Source organism: Triticum aestivum, chromosome 5D, assembly GCF_018294505.1.
Source record: "Triticum aestivum cultivar Chinese Spring chromosome 5D, IWGSC CS RefSeq v2.1, whole genome shotgun sequence".
Lineage (NCBI taxonomy): Eukaryota > Viridiplantae > Streptophyta > Magnoliopsida > Poales > Poaceae > Triticum > Triticum aestivum.
This window is the reverse complement of record NC_057808.1, coordinates 233,294,566-233,301,286: the sequence shown is the minus strand read 5'-3', so window position 1 is coordinate 233,301,286 and position 6,721 is coordinate 233,294,566. Positions and strand designations below refer to the sequence as shown.

The following is a 6,721-nucleotide window of genomic DNA, read 5'->3' as shown; positions in this document are numbered from 1 at the left end:
GATAGTCGTGGAATACCGAAGGCCAAGGACGGAAGTCCCGGCGACCCCTGGCGGCAGCAAGGGAGAGATAGGCCGAGGGCACAGGAAGTGCAAATATCATGGAAGGAATTTAAAACCCTAGATTCCTGTCTCGTGCATACACTCAACAACAACAATGAAAAGCAGTTTATTACACTATAAAGTAACCGACTCAGAACTTAATTAGTTGTCATGGTGTGTACCTCGACAGAAAGCGCGATTGGAACTGAAAGGCGGCAATGCGCTCGGGTGGAAGCGAATCAGAGGCAATCCAGAGCGGGGCGGACGATCCAAATGTTGGTTGGCATGGCGGCACTACGCTCGTGGCCATGCGGAGCGAGCGCAGGGTCCAACCTCCACGCGGTTCGGTGACAGCGGACGGGCTTGCCGGCAGGGTATGCGGCATCCGTGCAGTCCCAGCGCCGGCGAGTGGGCAGGCCGGCGGGGATTGCGGCATTCGCGTTCCGATGAGACGGAGTGAGCGGCACCAGCAGCAGGAGTGGCCGGCGACACCGACCGAGCAGGGCGGCGGAAACAGAGGATGGAGGAAAGATACATAGAGCAAGGAAGAGGGATGGAGGAGCATGAAGGACTCGGCCGGTGTACATAGTGATTCAAGTTTTGATATGAGATAGGCAATGAGGGTGTATGAGGAGAAGCATTGGTGGAGATTGGCGGCAGAGAGACACATTAGGCTGGTCGTAATGATAGTATTATAACTAGTATCATGCTCGCAAACTAGGCAATTTTGATGATGTGTCATAGAATTAAATAAAGAAAAAGATGGTTGAGTATCATATCATGATACCGTATCATAATAAATGATATGCTACTATGTCTCATGCATGGTAATAAATAAAGTAGTACATGATACTAATATATGATACTATGCATTAGGGAGGTAGTATCATACAATAGTATTATATGCATGATACTAGTATATGATACTCCCCATTACAACCAGCCTTATTGGTGGATGCCATAAGCAGAGGTGATAGTCGACAGGAAGGAGACAGTATTTTTTTATTAACGCCTCGGTCACCTGGCTAGCTGCTCCTGCTAAGTGGAATTTGGATGGCCCATTTGTCAGGAGGGAGGAGGTGGGCACTAAAAGTGAACGGGCGGGGTACTTTAAAAGTAGGAAAGATTAGGCCCTGTTTTTAAAAAGTCCTAGGACTTTTTTTAGTCCCAACTAAAAAGTCTCTAGTCCCTACCTGTTTGGTTCCAAGGACTAAACATGAACTAAAGGTTATTAAATGACATGCTAAAAGACCATGTTACCCCTAGTAATGAATTAATAGAGATAAGGTGTGGTGCGGGGCAGGGGCAACTGTTGGAAAAAGTCCCAAAAAGACTCTTCCTTGGGGTCTTCTTTCTTTAGTCCCAGATGCCCCACTTTTAGTCCCTAAAAGTCCCTCATGTTTGGTTTAGATTGGACTAAAAGAGACTTTTTTAGTCCCTACCTCAAAAAGTCTCTGTAAACAAACACCCTCTTAGGGCTATGATATACTTCCTCCATTTCACAATGTAATGCGCCTGCGCTTTCCGAGATTCAAGTTTGACCATAAATTTAACCAATGTGACCGACTGTGACGGAAGCAAAAATTATACCACTGAATTCGTATTTTTGTTATGAATTCAGTAATATATTTTTTGCTCCCCCCGTAGTCGGTCTTGTTGGTTAAATTTACGGTCAAATTTGAACCTCGGAAAGCGCGGACGCACTACATTGTGGAATGGAGGGAGTAGTAGTTTCAGTGATCCTTAGCGTGCTTTATGAAATTTTCTCCCGACTAAGTGAAAATGCAACACAAAGGAATGTAGTCATTTGAGTGATATACACGTTCCGCATCGACCCTGCTTTGTCTTCCATGTTTCGTCGGTCATCCTCTCATAGAGCTACATCACCCTGTTAGGCCTCAGTTTAATCTACAGTGTCCTCGTCGTCTGCAGCTGCCATAGGCACGGCAAGTGTGTCATCGGCGGCGCAGAGAACAGCGATCCTGGCCAGGGCCACCGGTGATGCAGGTGGATCGCGCCTTGACAGTAATGTCCGTGAACTGCGAAAGCTATACTGCTAGTCTACTACACATCCTGTCATGATCACAATCTCAACAGTTGCTATCGAAGCAGATTTTGAAGCAAGAGTAGGCAGATTTTGGTGCAGCAAAATCAAGTTGTTGCAGCTTCGAGTTAAGTCTGGAGTCTCAAGGAATAAAAACAACCGAACATCAGAGTTCAGAACGATTTTTTTGGAGACCTGAAAGAAGTTCAGAAAGATCTTGGAGACCGCGATCTTATGTTTCACCATCGCAGAAAATTGCAGCAGAGCTAGCGATGGGAGAAGCTTCACCATGTACATTACCCATGCAAGAGTAGCAGGGAATTGTCTTTTGGTGAGCAAGGAGACGGCAAATGATAATGAGATCAACAACGTAGTAAAGCGCCTTGTTCTCTGAGTTGTAGATAAACAATGGACTGCTGGATGACCTTTACATAGGACCTTGCTGATGATAGGATATGTTGGGGGAGTGAATTGACAGTCTAAATTGGTTTATCATGTGACATACCATCATATGCATCATATTTTCACAAGTACAGAGAGAATTTTGATCAACCTTAAAATTGACCAATCAGATCCAGCGATTCCAAGCAATGCCTTGAAATTGGACCTTAAAATGGACATACTTTTCCATCAGGTTAGTTGGACAAATTTTGTATGCGTCGCTTCTATTTGGTGTCCATTTAGACCTTGTAAGTTCCATCTCATGAATTATATGATCTTGCAAAGATTGTACTTTATGCCGTGCAGATCAAGTTAGATGTTTATTTTCTACTTGAAATTGCACAAGTTGGTGGTTTCACAGTTTCACTTCCAGCAGTATCAGAACCTCTGCGTTGGACTTGCCTAGCAGAGCACGACTGCACACTTTTCCGACTAGAGCACCAGAATGATTTAAGAAGCCATAGATGCATACAACAAACATATATACAGAAAGTTACTCAAATGCTTTGCACAAATTCAGGCCAACAATTTTTCATTCATACATATCTGAAACTGATTACAGTATGACTTGGTAGTCGGTACATCAATGACTTGATAGTCGGTACACTGAAGACCTGCTTAGCTCAAAGCTTCACCCGCACACACACAAGAGTTCACTAATCAATGTTACTCGTCAGAAACTGCAACTTTAACTCACCAAGACGCCAATGCCTAAGAATCCAATTCAGCCAAGATTAAGTTTACAAGAGGGTCAGCACAGTCTCCAAACGTTAGGCAGCTCACTAGATTACTGTGTGTATCGACAAAGTTCAATTCTACTCCTTTTTCCTGCTACAAGCCGGGTAGCAAACGGGCGTTTTGCTTTTTGCAGCGAGTGCGTTTTACGCTCTGTCTCGTGCCGAAATTGCAGTACATGAGTTTCCTTTGTAGGCTAGCTAGATGGAGACTGTGCTGACACTTTTGTAAAATTACTAATGACTGATAAGCATTCAAAGAACACTAGAAATCTTGGTGATTAAGTGCAGAACCTAGAGATGCAAAGATTAAATGCTACTCATGTGTGAATGGTTTAGGAAAGTAAAAGACTAGCAAGGGCGTAATACCAGTGGACTCAAGCAAGGAATTGGTTGCTTCCTTGGTGCTTCAACAACAGTGACAGGCAATGGCGATTGGTTTTGCTTCGGAACCTTGCAGCTGAGCTCCCCCATCCCCCTTCTTGCGCGCAGAGTTGAAACTGCTGGAGTCATCTTCTTCACAGCAGTGGAAGGGGCAGGCAGTGGTGTAGAGCCGACGAAGGAGCAAGCCTTGGAAGCGACGGGGCGAGAGACCTTCTTCACGGGCGCAGCAGCATTGGCAGCCTTGGAAGTCGGGCGCTTGCGGTGGTGGCAAGCGGACTCCTCGTCTTCAGCCATCTGGCGTCACGGGCACGGATGGCGTACCGGACACCAACGGGTTCAGTACCAGCAGCGGCCGGCAAGGTGGTGGCAGGCCCAGGGCGCGCGGCGACGGTAATATCGGAGGCATGGAAAGCGATGGACGCCGTCGGCGCCGGGCTAGGTTCTCCGTGGTTGACACCCTTGAGGTGGTGAACGAGTTGGCACCAGTCACGGACGGGATCAGCACGGGTGGCGGTGGCTGGAGCAGCGACATCAGATGCGCCCGTGGCGGTGTGGCGACGGGGACGCCCTCCATGGTGAACGCCGTAGCGGCGGAGTTCTTGGGCGGCTGCAGCGGCCTCCTTGGCGAGGCCGTCTTCCTCGAGACGGCGCTGGAAGTCGGTGTCCCAGCGGGCGAGGGACTCCCGGGACTCACCGGTGGCCTTGGCCAGGCTGTGCTTGGTCCAGTACTGGAGCACCCTCTCGAGGGCGCGCGAGGGCACCCGCATCTCCAGCGGGAGGGCTTGGGCGGCGGTCGGGCGATAGTCCCACGCCGGAGCGACGAGCACCTTGCCGTCGGCGCTACGGAGCTTGAGCATCTTCGCCGCCATAGATGGCGTGTCTAGGTCTGGAGATCGGAAAGGTGGGCGAACAGATCGAATTGGAGCTGCTGCTTCCACCGCCGCTGCCCATTTATTCAGGGGAGAGCTCCTAATTCTTGCCGAACTCGGATTAGGACTGTCGCCGGCTGAACTGGAACTGGGATCCAACTCAAGCTCGGCCGCGGCAATCTCACGCGCTCATTCGTTTTTAACTCAAGAACAAATGGAACGTCTTCAGTTTCTCAGTCCACAGACAGGATTTCTTCAGTTAAAAACCTGGACGACCCTGCATCCTATTGATGATTTTTTACTTTATAAAATAGGATGTGCAAGACAGAAAGAAAATTCATTGCCAATTTTGCTTTAGGGAAATTCGGTGGTACAAAAATCAATCTTAGTTTGTATTGTTATGAGCACAGCCCAAAATGATGTGTATAAATCGCACAACTGTTTTTGTAGGCAAATCCCATAAATTTCTGAAGCTACTAAATTTGACCTCTACTGAATATTGCTTTTTTATTCCTTCCTACACAAGTGCCCTTGAACGCCGAACACCCGTCATAGCTCTTCACGTCGCAGGTTGCAGCACGCCCCGCCGGTGGGCGCATCTCCCCCTGTCATGGCTTGCATCACTTCCGGTCGTTGGTCGTAGCACGGCTGGTCGCCGGTTATAGCACGACCCTTCAGAGCACGTGACGACCACGACAGATGAGGACGACGCGGGTGGGTGGCACACAGTCATGGTGTCTTCGTGCGCGAGGCAAGAGGGACTTGCCGCCATAGCTTGTCATCCCGGTGGTTGGCTAGGGGTGCACCACGTGGTCCGTGACGTCCTCCATGTAGATGACCCTCCCCCCCCCCCCCCCCCCCCCACACACACACAATCATGACAAGGGGTATATGCGTGTGCGACACACGGTTGTGCGCATGGAGTGATGGCTGTCAGACTAGTAAGCATGCACGTGCAACCCACGTTTCGACTAATATTACAAACAGCTGTGAGAATTAATATGTATAGAAAGAATATTTTAATAGTACTATTTTTTTTAGAAATTGACTATAATTTAAATGAGTTTTAAGATATGCTACAGTTTAGCCCGTACATTATACTGAAGACACAACTAATTATCCTAGTATTTCTTATATGCTTATGCAATTCTCAACGCAGCGAAAGCATACAAGGTGCAATATATGTCTAAACTATTATAAATTATATTTGCAGGTGCAAGGAAAATTGTAGAAACAACCAAAAAATTATCCAACTTCAAGACCCTATATAAAAGCTATAAGACAGAAATCTTTCCAATGCCGTAATGGGTCAATAATTAGATGTGCCTTTTCATAGTTCATGTAACACATATGAATCTCAAATGTCTACAGGAAAACAAAATCTCAACTCCGGATGAAAATTACGACCCTATCGCCGCATTTTCTCCGAGGTAGAGAAAAACAGAGTTGTTATGAGACAATTGCTCTCCTATTCTACACGATGAGAAAACCATGAGCCGATGAGTAATCACAAATAATATTGGGAAAAAAATGTACTCATGCAACTCAAATATTTTTTATCACGCACAATTGAATCAATACTCAAGGTAAATATCAATCTAAGGTGCGAATATCATTATACAGAAAAATGTTGCAATGGAAAGTATTTGTTAAGTTTCTTCACGACAAGGGCAAAAAATGGAATTCCAAGAGTGGTAGAAGGGTCAGCTGGGCAGGTGATGTAGGTTGATTGCACATTTGTTATGATAATTTCAAGTATGTTGACCGAATATCTTCATCCTGGGATCTTTTGTTGTGACCATCTACAAACAACTGCAAATAGATGTTAGTATTAAGTAAATGTACTTACATAAGATGAAAATAATCAGACCAACATTTTTGACAAGATCGCATGTAGACCACATTTAATCACAATCACATGTACTTAATTTCCAGAAACAAAGCCAAATTACAGCCGGCGGCACATGCATTGACACACAATAATGGAAAAGTAAATCCATTATCCTTAACTGTTGATCACAACATAATTAGGTATCAACACTACTCCCAGATGATGACCATAGTACAAAAATAGGTCCATGTCTCAGAAATGTAGTCGGCATACAGGGAGGCTGAACATTCCAGCCTAAACAATCAACACCATGTGTTCATCAAAAGGCTAACAACCCGGACAAATCAGCTCCAACATAGTCAATAGGCAACACATATTC

At 46.1% G+C, this 6,721-nt stretch overlaps 1 pseudogene; it reads right to left on the bottom strand.

Moving 5' to 3' along the window:
- Positions 1 to 3,029: 3,029 nt before the first annotated feature.
- On the bottom strand, positions 3,030 to 4,726 carry LOC123124579 (uncharacterized; annotated as a pseudogene).
- Positions 4,727 to 6,721: the final 1,995 nt, after the last annotated feature.